The sequence below is a fragment of the Canis aureus genome, chromosome 6, assembly GCF_053574225.1.
Source record: "Canis aureus isolate CA01 chromosome 6, VMU_Caureus_v.1.0, whole genome shotgun sequence".
In the NCBI taxonomy this organism is placed as follows: Eukaryota; Metazoa; Chordata; class Mammalia; order Carnivora; family Canidae; genus Canis; species Canis aureus.
Window position 1 is genome coordinate 7,097,005 of NC_135616.1, and position 25,137 is coordinate 7,122,141.

Genomic DNA, 25,137 nt, shown 5'->3' on the forward strand with positions numbered 1-25,137 from the left:
CTCTGACAGCAGTTTTTAGGTCCCTACGTACAAGACTGAAATAGAAAATTTTCTCTCTCCCTTAAGTCTGTGTGTTAGGCCTATATGGACCCTGCTAAAGTCCAAAAATTGTTAAACCTTTAAATGGGGGCAGGGACTAAGAGCTTTACCAAAGAAGAGTGCTTGTCTCACAGAGGGCACACAATGTCCTATGTCATATCATCTGATTAGACAGTATCAGAAAATAGCCCACTTTAAAAAACAAACCTAGAATGTAGTCTCAAGAATTAAGCTTGGTCTATGGACAGCCTTCCCTTTGCCTTGGTCAACATCCTCAGAGGAAAAGGGGCAAAGTCAGGGGAGTATTTGCATTAGGCAATCTCACAAATGTTAATTCATTCAATCCTCACAGTAGGAAGTATTTTCTCTATAAAAAAGAAAAAAGAAAAAAGAAAAGAAAAGAAAAGAAAAGAAAAGAAAAGAAAAGAAAAAGAAAAAGAAAAAGAAAAAGAAAAAGAAAAAGAAAAAGAGAAAGAGAAAGAGAAAGAGAAAGAGAAAGAGAAAGAGAAAAAGAAAAAGAAAAAGAAAAAGAAAAAGAAAGAAGAAATGAAGCCAGGACGCTGTGTGCCCCTCAGCTGTACACTGTGGATATGGATTTCAAACCAAGACCTATAACTGCTAATGTCACACATTAACATCAGTGGCCTCACTGCAACTTTGTCAGTGACTGATGAGAACAGAATAAGTGCTTCTTGATGATCCCAGAACCTCTGCTATCTCTCAATGTTTTCATTCAAGAAGGCATGGAAGAGGGGACACTTGGGTGCCTCAGTCAGTTAAGTATCTGTCTTTGGCTCATGTCACGATCTCGGGGTTTTGGGATGGAGCCCCATATCAGGCTTCCTGTTCAGTAGGGAATCTGCTTCTCCCTCTCCCTCTATTCCTCTCCCCTGTTCATGCGCTTGCTTGCACGCTCTCTCTCAAATAAATAAATAATTTTTTAAAAAAGAAAAAGAAAGCATGGAAGAGTTATAGTGCATTTTCTTTCTTTCTTTTTTTTTTTTTTTTAGTGCATTTTCTATTCTCTTACCTCAATATAATTTTATCACAGGGCAGGGATTAGGTCATAGTCCTTTTTCATTTTTAAGACAAAAATAGCAAAACTGATTTAAATTTCATGTGACTTTTACAAAAATCTATCTGCATTCACTATGATAAAGAGCTGGAAAGTAACTAGTAGGTAAAACCAAATCAGGAAATCTGAAAATCTCTGACTTCTTGATATGCTATTAGGTTGTTTTTAATTTTATTCCAACAACTTTCATATCAGGAAATAAAGGAAACAATTGTGATGACATTCTACTGCCTGCTTAAAAAAGATATTTAAATCTGGGAGTTTTCTTAACCTTCTAAAGCTTTTTTTACACACTTTTATCTCACTACTACCCTTAAATATATGCGCTCAATGACAGCAATAGGTATACTCCAAGCTCCTGTAAAGTCTCTATAAATTTTGTTAGAGGCAAAAATTGATTCCATCCAGGTCCTTGAAAATGTTAGCCAAAGGAAGGAAGTGGCACAAACATAATGGCTGGTTCCCCAGACAGCAGCCATTCACCTGCACACACCCTCAAGTCCTAGGAGCCCTGCACATGCTCTCCCGTATCATCTTCACAATAACCTTGTGTGGTAGATACGAGACTTGCCTCCATTTTACAGAAAAGGAAATGGAGGCACAGAGAAGTGAAGTAATTTGCCCAGGCCACATAGCCAGAAAATGACAGAGCTGGGATTCCAAGCCAGTCCCCCAGTACTGTCACCCTTGCACTTCAACAAATACTGATTGCTTTCAGACTAGGTAACATGGGGGGAAGCCCCTTGTGCAAGATGCAATCTGACCTCATTATGAATAGAGAATTAGGACTTCTAGTTCTTCATTCCTTAGGAAGCCTGGAGAGTCTGGAGCAGTGCAAGGAAAGAATGAGGAAGGCCAACAGGGGTTATGGTCCTACTCACACCTATAAATATTCACTTGTGTAAATCACAAGGCCTTGGTTTGTTCTAATTTAAAATACCAGAAGCCAGGAAAGGACGGCTGGTAGGATAGTTTACAGTATATTCATATATGAGCTGGTTTTAGATCTTCCAATATTGGCAGGTTTTTGTTTAATCATGATGGTTCCCATACATTTTTCAGAGCTCTTCTCTCACCACTCAGTCCCCTTGTTCTCCATGGGGGATTCTCCATGGAACAGGGGTGCACTGAAGAACTGAGGCTTCGCCCAGTAAGTCCTGGACTCACATTCACAGCCCACCAGCTGTGGCCACTGGATTGATTTGACTATTTCTCAGGGGAAACAATGCCACTCACCTCCTATCATTGTTCTTGGGGCACATAAAGGGTCCAGGGCCTGTTAACACACAAGGAGCTGTTTTTATTACTCTAGGCCTTAATTATCTCTTACCTAAACTCTCAAATTAATGAAAACATGGAACAAAGACACTCGATGTAGCATTAATAGTGAAGTACTGCTAATGACCTAAATGCCCAACACTAAGAAAGGTAAGAGAATACACATTGTGGAATAGTACTAAAGTCATAGGCAGCTATTAAAAATCATATTTTCCAGAATGATTTCTCAGAATGAAAAAATAATGATGATCTTGATCTCTGAAAAAGGCAAGCTGCAAAAATTGCATTCATAACATATTCACTATTGTGCACAGGAGTACACATGTACAATACAGATAGACACATGCAGGGAAAGCTGGAAAATATACAACAAATTGTTAATAGTGCCCTTTGAGTAATTTTATCATGTTTTAGTTTCTTTTTGAAACTTTCTGGTATTTTCTGATTTTTCCTACAATGATAATGCAAGATTCGTATAATCAGAAAAAGGGTTAAAAATATAAAATGATTTTTGACAAAACAAATATATATTTTTCCAAAAAAGTTAGGATTTACACTAAAAGCAAAACCATTTTAAAGCCACTAAATTATACAAGAACACCCCAGTAAGATATCACCTTACATATAAAAGAAAAATAAAAAAATAATAATTTCCAGAAATTCAAATAGCATTAAAATAAGCAAGCTACACATACTGAAGATTTAAAAATAAAAAAGGCATAATAAAAATTTTATACAAGTGACTGCCTAGAATCACAGAAAAATCAGAAATGGAAAGTTTTAGAAAATGATTTTTCCTCTTATGCCTGGAAAAAATATCTTGGAGGGATTATGGGTTCAGAGGAGAACTTGGCCGAACTTTGGCTTGTTTCAACAACCCCTTTTTTTGTTCTTTTTCTCTCTCCCTCAACACACACACACAGACTCACACAAAGCCAGGCCTCATCAAGTATTTAACTCTTGACTTGCTCAGATTAAACCCGTCCAGCTTTCCCTAAAGGTCTCACCCACTGCATGCCTGTCCTCTTCAACGTTGCAGTGGGGCTTGCTCTCTCTCCCCTGCCCCCAGCTCAATGACCACCTCCTACACTAGCAGCAGGGCTGCCACCCCCTCTTAGGCTTGCCTCTCTGTAAGCACCCTATTTATGTGGGGCCTTGCCACAGGGTAGCCCAGAGGGGATGTACCAGCCAGGCCAGTCTCGGCTGCATTTGTGCCCATAAAGTTCCACCTGACAGCACCTCACAAAGACTGACAAGGCTCTGGCATGATCCCATGACAGCTCCCTGGGGGGGTCTTTTCTTCCAACTGGCAGAAGGAAGAAAAAGAATGTTGGAGGTGAGCTATAACAGGAGGGGAAAAAAGAAAGTCAAGAGAAAGGCCAATCCCCCCATGAAGTTGTTCTCATTCAGGAACCAAGGTCTATCTGTCCCTGACTTAGCATTCACCACATCAGCACAAGACTTGCTTTACTCAGCCTAAGGTCATGAAATGTCAATGGAACTCTTGAGCACACTTCTCTTCCTCAAGAAGGATCTAACACCTTGTGGCTTATGTCACTCAGGGTAGGCCAAGTTGTACAATTACAAGATACTGGGGAATGTATCACTTCTCGCCCCCACTCCATGCCCACTGCGGGTCAGGTCAGGCAGGGGCTCTTTCCAAGTCATCCTCACCCCTGGAGCCAAAATACGGTAAGCTGCCATGGCAGGGGCCACAGGGATTACTGAGACGCACACTGGCCCTCAGTGCTTCTACTCAGAATTTGACAATGAATTAGCCCAAGTCATATGGCCGCATGGACAGAAAGTACAGTACATGCCAAGAGGGAGAGTCAGAATATTTGTGAATATCCACTCTTCTGGAAGATCCCTCAGAGCTGCTTTCCACCTGCTCAGTAAAGAACACAATCCAGAAACATCTCCACCATGGTCCCCGGATACTGCACAAAATGATGAGAGAGTATGAAGCAGAAGCTTCAACTGGCTACAAGACAAATTGTGACTGTGTCTCCCCCACCTCTTGAACAAGTGCTTTCTGAAAGCTAACTGTTAAATAGTACAGAGCTTAAATAGTTACTTAAGATTCTACATCATCATCAACATCTCGTATTTTAAATACACACACATGCATACAAACACAAGCAGTCACTGCCAACCATCTGTACTGAAAATAAAATATTCTTTTTTTTTTTTATGAATAACACTTTTCCAGGATTGGAGTCCCCAGTGAAATGTTTCTTTACAAAGCTCAGTCAAATCCTAAGTGAAAATTCTTTCTTTCTTAGAAAATGTCATCGTCTGTAAATGTTCCCTGGGGCCCAGCTCAAGTAGGCGCTCCAGAGCTGCTCCCAGAACTAAACCTTCCGTGAATCAAGCTTTTAGATACTCTCCACACTTTTGGCATCCAGACATTCATACAACGCTGAATTATTTATTCACCAATTTTACACAACTTCTTAAACACCAATGGAGACCAGGATGGTTTTAGCTATTTGATGCTACATCTTCTCAAGTGGCTAAAGACGCTATAAAGCACCCCATTGCTTAAGCCTGCCATCTCAGTTCCATTAGCGGTAAAGACCTCTCTATTCAAACTGCTAAGTAAATCCTTCGAGAGCCCAGGGACTGTTTCATGCTTGAAAGCAACTGTTAAGAATTTGACAACAACCAAACTGTTCCTATTTAATCCTTCTCCCAAGGTAAAAAGAATTATAGGTAAACATATGCCTTCATTATTTGCTTTGCTGCATTTCAATACCCAATCCCACACAAAATTGCCAGCCAAGGATTTAATGCAATCACTTTCTGTATTGCAGAGCTATTGCCTTTGCAGAATGGAAAAAGCTTAACAAGCGCTATAGAGCTGGTTAGCCAGCTACTGTATTTTGTGTAGTATACATCTTAAATGTCACAGAGGTGACGTCCAATCACAATGATGCTTTTCATGAGATCTGTTGAGGGGATTCGAAATAACAGCTCCAGGTTGGTTCATCTTAGCTGGTACGAAACATTTCATTTGAATACAACCCTAAGGTTACACTAAACTATGAAAAGAAGAATGGAGAGAGATGTGGTAGGATTGACATTCTTATTGTATGGGTTTGAGAGATGGTCGCTATGGAGTATTTCTTTGGGGGTTCTTTTCTTTCAAGTTGTTTTATTTTTAGCCTCTACTAATTGATATGCCTGTAAACCTCCTCAGAAAGAACCAGGGTGAGGCAGGCCATCTACTCCAGTGGAGGACTATTTGGAAAACCAGTACATTAGAGCAATTTTTTTTCAACTGCTCTACAATGCCCAATACCTCCCTCACCACATCCACAACCCAGCAACACATACGTGCGAACAGTCATCAACAGTCATCAAGATTGTTGTAGCAATGGAAAGGTTTCCTTCATGGAAAACACTGTAGCAAGATCATCAGGTGAACCACTGATGACATCCGGAGTTATATTCCTACATTTTGGGGATGACCTCTCTTTACATACCCACTAACCAAACTCTTCTCTAATTACTGGAGTCGGTACCTTGGTATCGCTCTCCACAAAATCCATTTCTTCTGTCAGTCATTTAAAGGAAAAGCTTCTATGTTACTTCTGTTGTGGAGTTTAAAAAAAACAGTTGGTAACCTCCCGGAATTTGGACTTAAAAAACAGTAATGATGCACTAATTCAATAATAGTTTCTCCTATACAAACCTCACTAAAGAGCCTCTGTACGTCTTATGACACTAGGACACAATTTTCTCCAAACATACATCCTCTATTCTTTGGGGGATTTTTTTAAAGATTTTGTCTATTTATTTATTTATTCATGAGAGACACACAGAGAGAGGCAGAGACATAGGCAGAGGGAGAAGCAGGCTTCTCACAGGGAGGCCGATGTGGGACTCCATCTCAGGACCCCAGGATCACGACCTGAGCCAAAGGCAGATGCTCAACTGCTGAGCCACCCAGGTGCCCCACATCTTCTGTTCTTGACTGGGGTTTTAGAGGTGGCTTCTTTTAGGACACACTCAGTTGGCCAACCAACAGCTGAAAGACATCCTTTAGAAGAAAAGAGAGCATTTTCGAATCAGGTTAGAACAGCTACTTCTGTGGTTTTTACTTCCAGGTATTCTATAGGTCAACAATCAAATACACATCATAACTTCCTTTTTTCTTTTACAGCCTTTTATATTGGGTTTGCTTCTAACAGTATTAAGATTTTACTATAGAAAAAAAAAAAGATTTTACTATAGAAGGGCACCTTCTAGCTTTGTCATTATGGGCAATGAATGAAAATTAAGTGCTTATTATTCCTGACCAAGAGATTCAGGAAGCACCCTACTAAAAATTGGAGATTTTCTCAATAATATCCTAACTACAAAGACTTCCTATTTGATAAGGTTACCTCATGATTAAATATACATTTTTAATTCTAATCTGGTTTTTCCTACTAATGTGTCACATTTGGGGACTCTGCTACCCTTAATCTATTTTAATTTGACAAACTGATTTGGATATTAGGCCAAACTAAAGTAACTGAGAAGGTAAGTGAGCTTCGATTGTCATTATTTAAATTGTATTATCCTCGTTGCTGAGAATGACCTTTCTGCTAGGAAATGTGCGAGCCAATCCTATCCTGTTGACTCTGTGCAGTCCAATGTGCCACACAGAAGAGAAAGGCTGAAGGTCTGTGTGGGCACAGTGCACCTGACAAGTGCCAGCGAAGACGACTTGTCTGCAGGTTTAAGGGCCTGAGAAGTATAATCAAAAGCAAAAAATGACACCAAGGCTCAGGCACAATACCTAGCCAATCTGCTCACTCGATCTAGGTGTGACATCCTGGATTTACAACTCCTACTAAAGCTAATTTTATGAATGTGTTAAATAGACATTCTGAAATGTGTTATCACATCAGAATGGAAGTGAGGGGGGAAATACACCCCCAAAAATGGATTATTCAAGTAGAATAAATAGTAAATCCATAAAAGAGAAGGGGCAGTAATGAGAATTTGGAAAAACAGAGGCATGAAAATGTACTTGACGGCAATCCCCTTCTATATTTAAGCTTGTTAGCCCTCCTCTCTTCCCTCGGGGAAGGAAAGACAACATTTTCTTTATCGTAGTGTTCTACTCAACTGTCTACGAAATGTGCAGTATTAAGTAATCACTTCCAGAAAGCTTTTGTGGGTTTTCTTTGGGGGGGGAGGGTTGTGTTTTGTTTCAGGATTTTTGGCTACATTATTAGCAAGCTGCATGTGAAAATAAAACATATTCATTAACAGTGGAAGAGTATTTCCAACGTGGGGCTGTCAGCAAGGAGACAGACTCAGGGCAGCATCTCAGAACACAGATTCCAGTCCACTGACTTCTCATGATCCCAGTCCCTGAAGCTCATAATTCCAGCAGCTACTTCTAGCATTCCTCCTCCTCAGAGCCAATTCACACAGAACCAAAAGTCCAGGGCAGCGTTCCAGATCTTGCAGACCAAGAGTAGGTAAACCAAATTGAAACCAGAAATGTTCACAATTTATTCAACGATGCAGCATTCCTGAACCTCCCACTTCCCAGACATTCCGCCACACTAACTCATGTGGTTAACGATTATTGTCTTCTCACGAAAGGCTTACAGTGAAATACAAATATATATTTATATCTATTCCCAGTGTTTAAGCTTGATGCAAACCCTCTTTAAAATTGGTTTTTTAATTAAAGCTTATCTTTTTTAAGCAAATAACTCCTAAATTTACTTAGGAAAACTCTATGTTTCCCAAAAATGGAAAAGAAAGACTATCTGATATATTTTGACTCCATTCAATAAATCTTTGTTGAGTGTATAATTTTTCTCCAGGGAAACAGAATGGAAAAGGGGAAGTTATGCCTTCGAAGAGCTTACAGATTAATAGAGGAGAAAGTCATTTAAACAAAAGCAGTACATTCTGTCGTGTACAATGGTCATGTGTTTTGGGCACTAGAAAACCATCAAGCACGGCAACATTAGTTCCAGTCAGGAAGAATCCAGGGAGGCTTCAGGGAAGAGGTGACATTTAAGCAAGGGCTTAAAAGCAGAGAAAGATTTTAATTTTTTCAACTTAGAAATAAAATTTTTTGTTCCACCATTTCAAGTCTCCCATGTTTCCTTTTCCAAACTCACTTTAAAATTGTAACAGCCCCCTTCAAAGACCTGTGCTTGGAATCATGACCTCCATACACCCACTGACATGCCTGGGTGCTTTTCACACAAGCCACACATGACACAGTGTAGAGTTCTACTTATCTTGTACTGCGAGGGGCCCCATTCAGCTGTGAACTATTTCGAAAGCATCTACCCATTTATTTTAAACTCCCCTCTGCCCAGGGCACGATCCTGGAGACCCAGGATCGAATCCCATGTCGGGCTCCCGGTGCATGGAGCCTGCTTCTCCCTCTGCCTGTGTCTCTGCCTCTCTCTCTCTCTCTCTGTGACTATCATAAATACATTAAAAAAATAAAAATAAAAAAATAAAAATAAAATAAAAATAAACTCCCCTCTGCTTCTTGTGAATACACAACCTTCCTCTCTGTACTTCTTTTGATGGAGGAGGTGCTGATGGTGAGAACAAAGTCAAATGACCCAGCACAGCCCAGCCACTCACATGTGGAAACACTAAGAAATCTCCGTCTTGGGCACCAGCCAGGAAAGCAGACCAGACAAACAAGAGACACCAGGAACAATGTAGCCATGTGAGTGGTGAGAACGGGCGGGTCTCCTTAGGCCTCCCGAAATCCTCTCCCCAGCAGCCACCAGGAGCTCTGCTGTCCTGGGAAGGCAGTCCTGAGGGGAAGCAGGAGGAAATACTAACACTGGGGAAGTGGGAGGAGACTATGCTTTTCTCCAAACACAAACTGGCTGCTGGCTCTGGGGTGTCCCTAAGAGGCCAGCCCTGGGCTGGGAATAAAGAGAAAAGGGGGCCCAAGGCATGAGAGCTATGCCACCCACCCACTGCCCAGGCTAGTACCTGGTGAGGGGACCCCAAGCTCTGCAGAGCAACCGAGGGTCCTCCTAGGAACCAGAACTAAAAATGGTTCTTTAGCTGAACTCAGCTAGAGTCTCAACAACCAAAAGACATGAGCACATAATCCCCAAGGCTTTGGGGATGTTACCTGGGGTCAGGCCTATGGCCATGTACTCCCTGCAGAAGGGCATTTGCCATGTGTGCCTGTAACAGAAGCCACATCCCCGCACAGGAATCCAAGGAGAGTTTCATGAAGTCCTTTACAAGAGGGACAGAAGGATTCTTCAAAGGAAGAAAGAACGGGCACCGCTCCTTCATCCTCTCTCTGCTCCACAAGATGGCAGGCACAGGCCTTCTGCACCCTTCCTTGTCCCCTCTGATGTGAGAGATGGCCCCTCAGGTCAAACAGAGAAGGCTCTACTCCCGGGGCTTCATTTCACCGAGATGGCAAGGTGCGAGTACGGACACAGTCTTGGCCCTAGTCCAAAATTCTGCTTCATTCCATTACATAAAGTCTTTCTTCCTTTTTCTCCCTATTTCATCAAAGCACACGTCAGACTTTAAGATAAGGGGCCCCAAGGCTCACCACCTCCATGCACATACTTGGGCCACCTACCTGGCCAATGGACTGCAGCTGGTGGCAGGCAGCTATTATTCGGTCACTCCAGCATATACCAGAGTGTGTCCCGAGGGACACCAGCCAATCAAGGGCTCCGCAGTGAGTGTGATTAGGATATGCTGCAAATCATCACCGTCTTGGAGGGTCAGATGCTCGTTGCGCACCCAGGACTTCAATAAAGAAACCTGGGTAGCCCTGCGTCAAACACATCGTTCGGGATCCCTGGGTGGCGCAGCGGTTTGGCACCTGCCTTTGGCCCAGGGTGCGATCCTGGAGACCCTGGATCGAATCCCACATCAGGCTCCCGGTGCATGGAGCCTGCTTCTCCCTCTGCCTATGTCTCTGCCTCTCTCTCTCTCTCTCTGTGTGACTATCATAAATAAATAAAAATTTAAAAAAAAAAGACACATCTTTCACAAAAACAACCAACTCCTCCAATAGAAAACCAATAGGTTTTCTCCTGTGAAACCTATTACCATACCTCACGTAACATAATAGAAAAGCAAACTCATTCCACCTGTGGAATGCACTGCAAGAAAATACCTTGCTGCATTGGGCACAAACCTGCCCCTTTATCACCTTCCACCAGGGAGCCCAGCTGTCCCTCCTGAAGCCACAGAGATCAGAGTCGCCCTCTTTAAAATGCCTGCCTTGAGGACACCTGGGTGGCTCAATCGGTTAAGCATCAGACCCTTGGTTTCTCTCAGGCCATGATCTCAGGCTCCTGGGATGGAGGCATGTAGGGCTCCACATTCAGCAGGGTGGCTGCTTCTCTCTCCGCCCCCCCCCCCACTTGCATGCACATGCCAGGTCTCTCTCAAATAAATAAATAAATCTTTAAAAAGAAAAAAAGAAAGAATGAAAATGCCTACATAGAGAACTCTGAGGAACTCCCTTGTCCCCTCTCAATTTTGGTGGTGGTGGTGGTGGTGGTGGATTTTAATTTGTGCTATAAGTAATCTAATTGCTTCTGAAGGACAGAGACTCTTCTGACACATTTAATGGCAGGTCTTCAAGGAACTGCATTTTTATAACACTCATCGAAATAAAGAGATGAGGCTTTAAGAATAAAGGCTGTCTCTAAAAAGATCAGGTCGTCTCAAACTACTTCCAGCTCCTCAAATAAGCAACATGTGGAGAGTCTGTTTATCAGACATCCTTTGAAGAGAGGCCCCTATACTTTGAGGAAGGTGGGGGGTAGCCCAAGGCTTTCTGGAAAATATTCTGAGCTGGACAAGGGAATCCATTTCAGGTGGGCCCTTCGCTGGCCTGAGGGCCTGTCTGCCCAGGGTCTACACCTCCCCAACCCCCTTTCCACTGCTCCATTCGCACTCTCATTGCACACCAACCCCCATCCAGTATGGACTCTTGTGCACCCTCCTCTCACAGTTAGTGGTGCCTGTCTCCTCATCACCCCCCCCCCCCCCGTGCCTTCTGCGGGATGTCACTAGAGTGCAATGGAAAGAGAACTTCAGAGACAGAGGAGACAAAAACAACCTCCTTTTTTATTTCAGAATCAGAATGCAGACGTGAGAGGGCTGACAGAGGGAGACCCTATGATGCGAAAAACAAACTCAGGCCTTTGCTGAAGAGAGTTAAGTCAGATTTGGCTGACTTGGTTTGATGGCAAGGCCTGGCTATGCCAATTAGGCTTTGTAGCTCCAAGGTTTTCGCAGAAAACATATGTATGGAAAATAGTAATACATAATATGTTTCAGCCCACAGTGAAAAGCTTACAAGTCAAGATTGTTTTATGCAAACAAATTTCTGAAGCGCACCACCACAGGAAATGCCACCCTTCACACCATCCTTCATGCAATGATGATTCCTTGGGGGAGGGCCATCTGTCCCCAGTAGTCCTGTATTCTTGGCACCCTCAGCCTTAGACATTCCAGGAAGCGCTGGCGTCTCTCCCCCTGTACCAGCCCTTGACCCTCAACACCAAGCCAGTTATTACTATTTTTATGTAAAGGAATAGTCACAGATAATCTGCAGGGCCAGGGTCACCTCTCCACACTTGACATCCACTCCTTGGGTGTTGAGTAGGCACACGAAGAACAAATAAGATGGAAGAACAAAGTATGCAAAACAAATAGTGCTCAAAAAAAAAAAAAAAAACAGAATGGAAATAACTCACGATTAGTGCACTTCTGTTAGTGATAAGAGCATGGGTGATTTTCCCCCCTTAAGAGTTCCCAAATTATCTCTATTGTTGTAATGAAATTGTAATTAAGTGTCTTTAAATGAGGAGGTTTTTTTTTTTTTTAAGCAAAATCAAACCAGTTCCCCAAATTGAAAAATTATCAGAGTTAAACAAGGGATTTTGAAGATAACCTTCCTTAGAGTTCTCAACCTCTTGAAACATCAAACTGAAATCTTAAAATGGAGAAACAAACCATTTACTGAATTTTATTATAATACTGTATTGGTTGGGTGGGGGCAGACAAATCGGGTCAGAATTAAAGCCTCAACTCATCCCAGCTCAAAGTAAAAAACAATGAAAAACTGCTCATCCCTCTTAAAAATTTAAATAAACTTCTAAAAATAGTCGTTAGAATGAGTTTATTTATGTGTTCCCTGGAGTGAAGAACAATTCTTTCAGCAAATGCATGTAGAAGCCACGTTATGGGATAAACACAACTGATGCAATATTGATCCTGTGTCAAGCTCATTATCTGTTTGTCAACAGCAGCTGACAATTTCTAAATGAAAAATGAGAGGGATACTGAACTAGGCTTTCACATCAGGCAGAGAAGGCAGGAAAAATTCATCTGGATGATTTGGTTGGGTCTGATAAAATTCAGATTATTAACTAGATCAATTGCCTATAAGTGATCCAATTTTCTCTAAAGAGAAAGACAACCCTTCAGAGTAACAAGCTATTTTGTTCTTTTTAGGATCACTTATCATTTGCTCCCTATTACTAAGCTTACAAGAAGCCCTAATCACCTCAAACATGAACATTCCGGGTTCTTTAATATTCCTTCAGTTCCTTAGCTTTGAAATGATCTTTGATCACACAGAATCAAACTTCTAGCATCTTTTTCTGTTTCTGAAACCGGCATTCCAGATGTGCTCTAACTATTGCCTTGCATATCCCAAAGGCTCATTACCCTGTGTGTACTTTATTACTATGGCAACGCCAGTTTTGCCTCATGTTTGTGCTGTTTTACGCTGAGTTGGCGGTTTAAGTAAATTTCCACAATAACCCTTAAATCATTTGCACAATTAGCAGGTCTGATTTGGATCTACTGAACACACGTTCTCTGGTTCTGCTTCTTACCCTCAGTTTTTCTAGGGAGAGTGGAGGTTTTCATCCACTGTGCTCCATTCATTGCCAGCAAATGAGATCCAGCAAGCTCCCACTGAAGCATGCATGTGTTGCCTTCTTTTTTTCCAACACCTAACCAGCATGCCCAATAAAGCTATCAAGGAAAATTCAGATTTTTCACTCAATAGGGCCTTTTCCACCTAAACAATACTACAATTTATCTACCTGGTTTAAGTGAAAAAAATTACAGGTTAGCCCTGCTGGAGCTGACAACAGTAATCTGCTATCCCAGGAGATTAATCAAATAGGGTCACCTCTTTGTTGCACTGAAAGCAACCAAGCATTTATTTCCTGATCAATAACTGCATGGGCAATAGGGCAACAGGGTCCCAGCTCTCAGGGGAGTTTCAACTTCTTGGAACAGACACAGTGGTTAGGTCAGCATCAGCCGCAAGCCTGATTTATTGAGCGCCTACTGAATGAAACAAAAGTAAGGACAATATATAATTAAGGGGTAAGTTGTGTTTAACCCTAAAATTAAGAGTTGATCTTGATTTACAGAATACATAAAGACCCAAAATGTCTACATTTAATTATTTTTTAGGTTTTATATAGAGACCCAAAATACAGATTAGCTAGCTAGATACAGAGTATCACAGACTAAAGTTTGAAAACCCCAAATTGTCCTTCGAGGTCATAAGCAAAGCTATTTTCTTATTTTCTTACACACTGGGGATGATAGCTCCCCTAAAGAGGAAATGCATTACCGTGGCAATCACTAGCAAAAGGTAGTAACATCACAGAGAGGACGCTGTTTCCCTTAGGCAGGTGGGAAGGCAGTGGCTGTCCTGTTCTCTTGAGGAGAAACATGGCAGCAGCCTGGGGAGTTCAAGCAAACACCTTGAAGGCAACCTCCCAGTTGAAGCTGAGTAAATTCTACTTCGTTAACCCAAATACCTAGTTTGCATGGGGTTTTTTTTGGTTTTTTTTTTTTGTTTGGTTGGTTGGTTTTTTTATCAAGCCTTGTTGGGGTGGTCCAGCATCATCCATACCTCACAGAAAGAATTAAAGCACCCGTGAGGTCACAATGGAAGGGGCAATGGAAATGAGTGAGAGCCACTCACAAGGAGTGTCTCCTCCTTCTCATGTGTCCAATTCTGCAGGATCTGGCATGAACATACGATTCCTTTTTTTTTTTTTTAAGATTTATTTATTTATGATAGACACAAAGAGAGAGGCAGAGACACAGGCAGAGGGAGAAGCAGAGGGAGAAGCAGGCTCCATGCCGGGAGCCCAACGCGGGACTCGATCCCAGGACTTCAGGATCATGCCCTGGGCCAAAAGCAGGGGCCAAACTGCTGAGCCACCCAGGGATCCCCTGAACATACGATTCCAGCTTAGCCTCACTCTCACTTACCACAGAGCCATGAGTTGGTACAAACATCAAGGTATGGTTGGGATTTAGATGGATGGAAGTAGAGACATTTTAAACGAAAGGTTTAATATGAACCAAGGTTCCAAGGTAGATAGAATCAAGGTGATTTTGTGGGACAGGCCTGACAAGCATGGTTAAGAGAAGCTGGGACATAACAGAAAGTGCAATGGACCAGAAAGATGAAATCAGTCTAAGGAAAGCCCAGAACCCAGACATAAATTATCCGAAGCAGTGAAAAGGGAGTCAGTGAAGATTTTCCACGCAGAATAAGGATCGTGTGTCCTTAAAGGGACCTGCAATGTGACCAGCACTTCAACTACAGCTTCCATGTACATTTTGGCTATTTCTTCAGAACAGAGAGCAAAAGTAAATTGGAGAATACAGAAGGCCATTCTGTCCCTCTCACACACACATACACACAACGCACATTAGTTCCCTTTACTTTCTCTGTCTTCGAAAAAAAAAAAAAAAGAGAGAGACAAAGAAATAAAGATGCTATCCCAAACGTATAAGAGAAAACCATGCTATCTATGGCATTAGTGACTTTGATATCTCTCAAAGTCAGTGTTTCTCAAGTCTGAATAAGGTTCAGAAGCCTTCTGAAGATATCTGGGACCCAAAGAAATGCCCTACTAAAAGGTTCTGGGAGACCCTGTCTTGAGAAACACTAATTTAAAACCAGAAAACTGGGTGGCTCAGCGGTTGGGCACCTGCCTTCAGCCCAGGGCCTGATCCTGGAGACCCAGGATCGAGTCCCACATCGGGCTCCCTCTGCCTGTGTTTCTGCCTCTCTCTGTGTCTCTCATGAATAAATAAAATCTTTAAAAAAATAAAAATAAATAAAAGATTAAAAAAAATAAATAAAACTAGAAAACTTGGGCAGCCCCAGTGGCTCAGCAGTTTAGCGCCACCTTCAGCCCAGGGCCTGATCCTGGGGACAGGGGATGGAGTCCCATGTGGGGCTCCCTGCATGGAGCCTGCTTCTCCCTCTGCCTGTGTCTCTGTCTCTGTCTGTGTGTGTGTGTGTGTCTCTCATGAATAAATAAATAAAAATCTTAAAAAAAAACCTAGAAAACTTAAGACTTCATAACTGATAAAATATAATTTAAGGCATCAGATACAGTTTACAAATCCTGTGGAACTTTCACCAACTAAGAATTATCATCCGAACACAAGCTTGAGAGCCCCACTGAGGACAACTATGCAAAAAACCCAGTAATTTCTATCAAACAAACTGCTCTTGTCAGTCTGTTCTAATTTCAAGGTAAGTATAAGAAAATGTTCAGTTCAGGGCACCCAGGTGGCTCAGTGGTTGAACATCTGCCTTTGTCTCAGGTCATGATCCCGGGGTCCTAGGATCGAGTCTCACATCAGGCTCCCCAGGGGGAGCTTGCTTCTCCCTCTGCCTATGTCTCTGCCTCTCTCTGTGTCTCTCATGAATAAATAAATAAAATCTTTAAAAGAAAAAATTTTAAAAAGAAAATTTTCAGTTTGAGGAGTCTTTATGAGACATTTCCTAAAATGACCAATTTACCTTGTCAAGTTTTCCAACTGCCAAAAGAATTTGTCTCGTGCCTCTCACATCCTCCTGTTATCTGTCTAAGGAGTCTCTCTGTTGTCGGTAATTACCACTTTCATTAAAATGTCTCCCAATCCCCAATACTGACAAAGAAGTGGACGTCATTTGTGTAGGGCTTCCCCAGAGAAATAAAGTTGTCATCATTCCCCACCAGCAACATGAGAAGTATCTTTGTTAGCAATTATCACTAGTAAAATTCTCACTATTTGGTGAGGCCAGTTTCCCCCAAACCACTAGAAATGCCCTGTAACTACCGTTTTACTTCTGAGGAAATATTTTCCCTAACCTCAGGCTAATAACCATAACTGAGGAATAACCAGAAATCCCAGAAATCCCCCAGGGCTTGGGGTTGCTCTTCTAATTCCAAAAGATCAAAAGTTATGTTTTTTTCCTTAACTGGGAAGGGACTGGGGGCCCCAATAGGACCTGAGGGAAAGTTAATTTGGATGGCTACCCTATGTATGTATCACATACACACATTTTCTAAACTCAGGCTCCATATGAAGCTATTTGAAGACAGGACTTCCCCTGCTATTGAAAGGGGAGGAGCAGGTTTTTGGACTGCACCGCTATCCCAAAATTCATTCCACGGCAAAGAATTCTGCATCTCTGCAAGAGGAGATAGTGGCCCCAGGTAACAGGCAGCCAGGGGCAGCAGTAGGAACAGAACAGCTAGGCCTGTGCCCAAGGCAATGTTGCATACAGGACCCACCTGTGCACCGGTCCCCACACCGGTTGTAGCTTCTTAGTGAGATGAGAACTCAATGTCGTCATCAAGAATCTCCCATTATTTTACAACAAGGAGAAAAAAAGAACGTGAGGTCAATATTCACTACAATTCTAGAAGACCAAAAATCGCAGAAGAAGAACGAGAGCAGGACAGAAAAATCTCAAGAACTCTAAGGACTACTGAATTATTTTTAGCTTTAAATGACATTAGCCAGAAAATATACACTAAGAAGTCTGTGCAATCATTTAATAATAGCATAAACATACCCTGGGGGAGAGAACAGGAATGACAAAGGGCATCCCAGACAGCTAACCTTGACATCCTCCTCCATCGCTTCTGATAGGCTGACTTTCCAGGGTGCAGGGGACGAGTAAGCACTTCAGAGTTTTCCAGATGTTGCCAGAGTTGCTCTCTTTACTTCTTACATCTGTTCCAACTGGGAGAGGCTACTCTTTAATCAGACTGCTCCAATTCCCACACCACTACCCTACTCTTCCAAGAGAGTTCATCTAAAAGTTCTCAAAGCTTTTTCAGAGCCAGCAATACTACTAACAGTTTTTCCACCTCCTTCAGAACAGTGGAAGGCAGGTGAATGCAGAAGCTTCAGTGCATCCCCAAATCTGCATGGTTCAAGAATGGGCCACAAAAATGGAAACAGCCCTACACGGGAAAATTCAGTGCTTTATTCTGAAAGGCTTAGGGGGTTAAGTGGAAAATCCAAAGGAAATTTGGACTCCAGATAACCACACATCAACTTGAGTCACCTAATCAGGGATCGCAATTGCCATTCTCCTTTTAGAGTCCTCAAAAGCTCACTGACAGTAATAACATTAATTCCAGAGATCACTGTGGAGTTTCAATGGAAAAAATTGAAATAACCAATAGTTTCTTGATGCAATCTCACAGATCAATGAGTGTTTTCTACCTAGAACTCTGAAATTTTTCATAAAAATGGAATGTAAAAAATTACTAGAAACCCCCTTATCTTGAACAAGCTGTATTTAAACGCGTGTGATGTCAGGAATGTGCAGAAGCATGCCAGCCTGGAATAAAACATAAATCAGGAAAAATGATTCTTCATCTCTCCAGATTATCCCTGCTTCTCATTGCCATCTCATCTCATATTCTCATGGTCCTTCTATCCTGCCATCTCTCTAAAAAGCCTACTCAGAAGCAAAGGGGATGCTCATTCCTTTGATGTGAATATGAGTTGATGTGTGCCTCTGTCAGGAGCTCCGGCCTTTACAGTCTCTTCTCTAACTAGGGAAAGGAAGGCTTGATGGTTTCATTCACTACTGGAACAGGTGGGAGAGTGATCCCGCAGAGCAAGAGGGTCCAATGTCCCTAAAAGGCCAGCAGATGGGCAGCTGATAAGGCTAGCAAGGGCAATAAGCCAGCTACTGAGCTGCTCCCCATTCCTCTCCCCTCAGGCCATTCAGGATTAAACATCAGTTGGTGGGCAGTAGAAAATCATGTCTGTGGTGGGGTAGGGCGGGGGGGGGGGGCACTGCTGGGGCATCAACAGGGCTTTGCCATATGTAGAGAGGATTACCAATTCTTTGAGGACTGCAAGGAGAGGAATGGGCAGCTTACCTATGGCATCCAGGATTCTTATTTTAGGAAAGTGACATCTTAGCTTTCGGCAGGCAGTCAGCAACTTGAAACTTCACAGCCTGGAGGCTATCATAGAGAAGGCCCCACAACCCTATCCTCTAACAGATCAAGCTGGTACATGCAGAAGTGATGTTTGCTCATTTTCTGGCAAGAGACTACTAAAAGAATACTCAAATGCTTAATTTATGTAACTAATATCTCTGATCTCTTATTTTTTTTAAGAGAGAGAGAGAGAGTGCATGCTCGCATGTATGTGATGGTAGTGGGAGAGGGGAAGAATCTTAAGTAGGCTCCATGCCCAGCGCAAAGTGTGACACGGGGTTCATATCACAACCCTGAGATCATGACTTGTGCCAAAATCAAGAGTCAGATGCTTAACCGACTGAGCCACCCAGGCACCCCCCAATATCTCTAATTGTGAGGCATGGACAGGTTGAGTAATTTGCCTATCATCACAAAGCAATTCAAGGAGCCAGAAATCTGGCTCCAAAGTGTAAGCTGTGGTCTAAACCTCAAGATAAGCTTCCTCCCTCAGGTGGGAGATGCACCCGAGGAGACAGCTTGGCACACCAGAACACGTCACTCTCAACACAATTTATCTCCATGCTCTTCCACATGCAGTGAGCAAAGAAAGGAAGCACCAACTGCTGTGGTGAGAATTTCTGTAGGAAATACGCTGAAGGATGTCTACATTCCTTACAGCTCTGAATCTCAGTTTCTGCATCATTAAAATGGTGGGAATGGCAGCAGCTCCCCTTCAGAGCTGGTGTGAACATTTAGCGAGGTGGCACCTGTACAACACTGCACTGAGGGCTGGCACACACCCAGCTCCTTCTCCACCTGCCAGAGGCCACTGGTAAAGTCCAAGTACAAGACTCCAGGTGCGGGTTAGGAACCTCCAAGGTAAGGCAGCTGGTGTTTGCAAGCAGCAGAAAGGGAGGTCAGTGACAGAGTAGAAGTAAAATTCAGAGAGCCACCAGATGAGCTAGCAGGTTAGGGGACCTCCAGCAGAATGGTTTCAATCAAAAGAGATAAAAGGGAGTATGCAGAGACACCAAGGCCAAAGTCAGAAAAATATGCTTCTGAGGGAATCCAGGGATCTGAAACTAACAAGGAAGCTTCCTCCAGCATCTTTGGGACAGACTGAAGATTCAAAAACAATACAAAACTCCCATTCCTTCAACTAAAGCCAGGGGCTATGTCTAGAAGAAAAGCTTGGGAACTAGAATGATAAGAAAGGTCAAGAGAGCCCAAATAGCCAATTCCTGCTCTAAACCAATATAAACTAGTCATATAACTAGAGTTATTTTGCTCATCTCCACAAAGTAGGTCTTGGAAAATACCACCACACTCTGCTACCATGTAGTATGAGTACTGTATGCATGCAGGATACACAGGAATCATTCACCCCTTGGGTGAACACAACCAATTCAAAGCCAGTCGTGAAAACAAACAAAAAACATCAAAAATGATGTTTACCCTCTCTACTGACTTCAGAACCAGACCGTAGGATAAGAAGTCACTGGGATGCGTGGGTGGCTCAGCGGTTGAGTGTCTGCCTTTAGCTCAGGGCGTGATCCCGGGATCTGGGACTGAATCCTACATCCGGCTCCTTGAGGGGATCCTGCTTCTCCATCTGCCTGTGTCTCTGCCTCTCTCTCTCTCTCTCTGTCTCTCATGAATAAATAAAATCTTTAAAGAAAAAAAAAAGGCAGCTCTTCACCTCCACATCTGATCTGTGGGAGGTGTTGAATGAGAAGCAGTGTTCCTGATGGCCCCTCCCCATCTGGGGCCACCCATGCGATATCAGAACCTGAGTCTGATCTGTGTCCTTCGAGGAGGGAGGGTGATGGTTACTGAAGCAACCAAGTGAGAGTGATTCTTCTTTCTGGAGTTGTGCAGACCCAAAAAGCCCCCTAAATCATTTATGTGCAGGGAACTAGGAATGACAACCACTGAATTCTCCAGCCTCAACACCACTAGCCAGAAGAGTCTTCTCCAAAACACCCAAACCAGGCCATTATATCCTTGGGAGTTTTAGGGATGGTCTGTCTTTAGTTAAGAGAGAGGGCAGGTAGCTAAGCAACAAGGCAGGTAGGTAGCAAGGGCAGGTGGTAGATAGCAAGACAGCCACCCTGCAGTCATGGAAGGAGCAAACGCCCCTCCCTACTCCCTGCCTTGCTCCATCCAGAGGACAGCTGAAGGGAATGACTGTTCTGGGGGGCTTTACCTGGTTCCAAACCTCCCAGATAGCCTCTCCCTATCTATTCTGTTTTGCAAAGGCTTATCTCAGGATAAGAACCAGACCCCTCGATGTACCGACTGACCCTGTATCATCTCTCTGTTTATGCCCAGGTAAGCCTTGGGTTGCTGGACAGGACAGACTAGGCTGTCAACACAGCAGACCCCTCCCCAAATCACTGCCACAGGCCTCAGAGCTGATACATGAAGGCCCATACATTGCAACCTATGCAAAATTGAAGCTGTTCAGAAGAAGTGACATCAGAATGAGCTGTGCATGGTTAACCCTGATGCCATCCACAAAGTTCTACTTTACAATGTAACCCAGGAACTAATCCTTAGAATAACCGAGAAGATCTGGCTTGATCCACTGCAAAGTCTTGAAAAGACAAGCTGATTTTCACCTTGCCTCCTTTACAATTCTACTGGAAAAAAGAATGTTGATGGGCTATGAACAAGAACATCTTTTCCTTCCTAAAACTTTTTGCTATGAAGCTTACTACCAAAAAAAAAAAGGTGCATGTGGAGGGTGGTATGTGTGATATTTTTGCTGATTTCCAGAAAATAAAATACAAAATAAGGGGATGAATATGGCTAATTTCTGAGACACTATCACTGAAATTTTACATAAGCACAAGCCTTTTGGCTATATATTTATTAATATTCTAGTGAGTAAAAATGAGTTAGCTTATCACATTAAAAATTCATCTGTGTTGCACTGCAAGTTTTTCTCAGTATTCCAAATTATACCAAAGTGTCAGCCCCAAAAGAGAAGAGCCAAAAACACTATCATAGGAGCCCAGGAAAGCTTTAATGGAAAGTAAATTGGAAACTGAAAACGTAAATTCCTGTGTAATGTGTATTACTGGGTAATGCCACTGAGAAGTACGAAAATATCAGGACTATTATCATTCCAACCAAAACTAAATTGAAAAAAATCTTTCTATTCCAACTCCAGCTGAAGGAACCTGTGCCTGCCCTGTGGACTTGCACCCATATTCCCAGGGGAACGCACATGCACCAGATGAACGGGATACTTCATGGGCATCTCTCAGGAACCAAACCTTCCCCTGCCTCTATCTTCATTTACAGTTACTTCTAGACCATGCATTTCACAGGATGGAGATGTCAAAATAAAATTTTAAAATCCTTTTGTTTCCTCCTCCTGAGTGCACACATTCCCTCACTATTCATACATTTGGCATCGCCAGCAATACTTCACAAACACCAAATTTCCTCCTATAGCTCCTAAGGAACCTACTTCAGACTAATTTGAATTGAAATGAGTATTTCCAGGTGCTACCACTAAAGCCAGGCACTTCATGGGATTTCCCACACCACAGAATCTTGGTTTTCTAGATATTAGCACATATTCCACTGGAATCAGGTGGAAGGTTTTTTGTTTTGTTCTGTTTTAACAGAGCAGCAGCTATGTCCAAACCCCTTCACGAACCTCCAGCCTTACCTCCTGGCATCTGGCATGTGGCCAGGCCGCCACCATGTCTCACTTTTAACTCTCCGGATCCTAAATCTGTCTCCTGAGGTCCCAAATTTAGCATGGAGACTTGCCAGGCACGAAAAGAACTGGAACAACTCATTCGCAACCTGGATCATTTTTCGGTCTCCCCAAGACAGAGGCAATTTCAGTAATCTCAAAAAAAGAGAATAAATGGATCAGGCTCGGTTCGCAGTAACTACACTGATCAATACATCAACTGCAAGCCATTTCTTGTATGAGGAAAAAAATCAGCACATGTGATGTAATGTGACGATTTCATAAATGATTATGTTGGCATCAAAAATCTATGAGGGAACTAATCGCCACCTTATAAAGACTGGAGATGAAGGGGAAGCAGGCCCCTGATTTAGCTATAAACAGAAGCCAGCGTGTCAGATCTAAACACCCACTGAAAGTGCTTTCTGACCGGAGCTCACGCTGAGCTGCACAAGTCTGGGTGCCACTTAGCCACAGGAATCAATGCTCCATTGTGAGCCGGCGGGCTTAGCAGAAACTCAACAGGCTACTGTGTGTTTCACAGCAAGGTCCCTTAAAGGATAAAAATCACTAATTCTGAACCAGGGGAGCAGGAGGTCTGTCCACTTTAAAGCCAAAGCTACAGAGGAGCCGTAGAAAGACTCGGAGCTAGAGGAACACGAAGAATGGGCAGGCCTCAAACAGACCACCCGACACAGCCAAGCACAAGAGGGAGAAGAAGACAGGAGGTTCTGGCCTGCTCACAGCCTGCCTGCCATGCTCTCCTCACGCTCATCTCACAGACCCCCAGCAAGGGTACAAGCAAACGCCAATGCCAGACAGGCAGAGGCCTGGCACATGTTAACAGGCAGGAACCCAAGGCAAAAGGTAGCTTAACATCCAAGTCAGACACATCCGGAAAGATGCAAAATGATTCTCCTAAACTGGAGTCGCAAGAAGGTATTTCCTGGAGTTTTGGAGTAGACCACAACCAAACGAGTCCCCAGTTAAGGAAAACTCTAATTATTTCTTTATCATAAAGTGAAAGGTTAATATCAACGGAGACTATAAAAATCATTCCAAAGAAATTATTCTTAAATACTTTCATAATAGCTTATCATCTTTCTCCTAATATTCATGTCAAATATTGACATATATATTTAAACTCACTGAAGCGGTAACAGGCATTTTTTTTTATTCCATCAACTTTAAGGTACCAAGGTTGCAGTACAAGGGGAAATGGGGCTAAATGAATAAAAGTACCATTTAAATTTGTATAGTGCTTACCAGCTTATACAGTGCTTTGTGGAGAAGCTCTGTCCCAAATTTCCCCGATCACCCAAACATCTAGTCCAACAAAGCCTTTCTCCAAAGCTTCTCACTGGCTTTCTTTTGATTTTCCCCTCCTTACTAATCCCCTCTTCAAAGTCCCTTTACTGGGCAAGACTGAAAATCAAGTTCATAGAAGTGAAGTAACTTGCCCATGGTCTTATCATCACATAAGTGCTGGATACGAGGACCCCTGCCCAACCCTGACTGGTGGCCACCTCTCTGCAGCTGGGAGAGTCATTCAAAACAGACTCTGAAGGTGGCCACCAGGAGTGCTCTGCTGCTTAGGCCACCAACTAGATAAGCAGATCTTAGCAAGTTACTGACATGCCCCGGGCATCAGTCGCCTCATCAGGAAAACGGCGAATGGTAGGGCAGTGAGGGCTGTGCGTATCACAGTACTTAGCACACAGTACTTAGCATACCGCAAGTCTACTCAAACACTAGACTGCTTCTGTAATTCTCATTATTCTCTCTCCCTCAAATATGAAAGATGCTGGGCAGCAACCAGATTACCTTAAAATTAACGGACACAAACAGCTTATGAAATTCATACACTGCAACAACACATGATCCTGTAAACTCTTACTATCCTTCTGTAGTGGGTTGAGTAATGGCCACTCAAAGATATCAAATCATAATCCCTGGAACTTGTAAATATTACCCTCCTTGAAAAAAGGGGGTCTTTCCAGATACAGTTAAAGATCTTGAGATGAGAACATAATCCTGGATTATTCAGGGTGGGCTGCAAATTCCGGTGGGCCTCATTAACTACAGTTAATGAGGGTTCTTGAGAGAGACTCACAGAGAAGAAAGAGGAAGAGGCAGTCAGGTGAAAGGGGGGCAGGGAGGGGAGCCATGCGGCTGCAAGCCAAGGACAACCACAGCACCATAAATGAAGCCAGGGGAAAAGCGTGGAATGGTTGGTCCACCAGGGCCTCTAGGAAGGAGTGCAACCCTGCTGAGCTCAGGGAGCCACCTTGAACTCAGATTTCTGGCCTCCAAAACTGAGAAAGCAAGTGTCTGTTGTTTCAAATCATCAAATCAGGAAGCTACCACAGCAGAGAAAACGCAGTCATTTGTCAAGCAAGAAATACAAGGAGGAAGAATTTCCACAGCTAGAATTATGCTTCTTGCAAAAAATGCTAAAGGGGAGGAAAAGTGGACCAAGATGTGGACCTAAGATCCAGGAAACTATTTAGAAACTCGAGTCTTGGGAAATGGTCATTTAGACACTTTGGCCAGTTTTGTCTCTTCTAAGAGGTAGGAATGTGCCATCTGTTCCCTTGCAGGGCAGAGCCCCAGAACTCAGGAGCGGAGGCTCTGTCTATGCACAGGTGGTCTTTACAGGGTCTCCTCCTGTGGACGGCTGTGCCTCTTCCGGAGGAAACCAGGCTCTGGTTTCTGTGATGAGCTTGTTCCTAGGCAAGCAGTGCTCACTGCAGATGAAGGAGCAGTTTCCACTGAGGCAGCAC

The 25,137-nt window shown here is 43.0% G+C and overlaps 1 protein-coding gene and 1 long non-coding RNA gene across 6 annotated transcripts in view; both read right to left on the minus strand.

Moving 5' to 3' along the window:
* PTPRM (protein tyrosine phosphatase receptor type M) overlaps positions 1–25,137 on the minus strand; it is a 773,521-nt gene that overhangs the window by 713,945 nt on the left and 34,439 nt on the right. The gene's annotated exons all lie outside the window — the stretch shown is intronic.
* On the minus strand, positions 13,578–14,425 carry LOC144315460 (uncharacterized). Its single transcript, XR_013381167.1, has 2 exons — positions 14,028–14,425; positions 13,578–13,735 (listed from the first exon to the last, which is right to left on the minus strand). It is a non-coding gene; the product is annotated as an uncharacterized LOC144315460 (long non-coding RNA).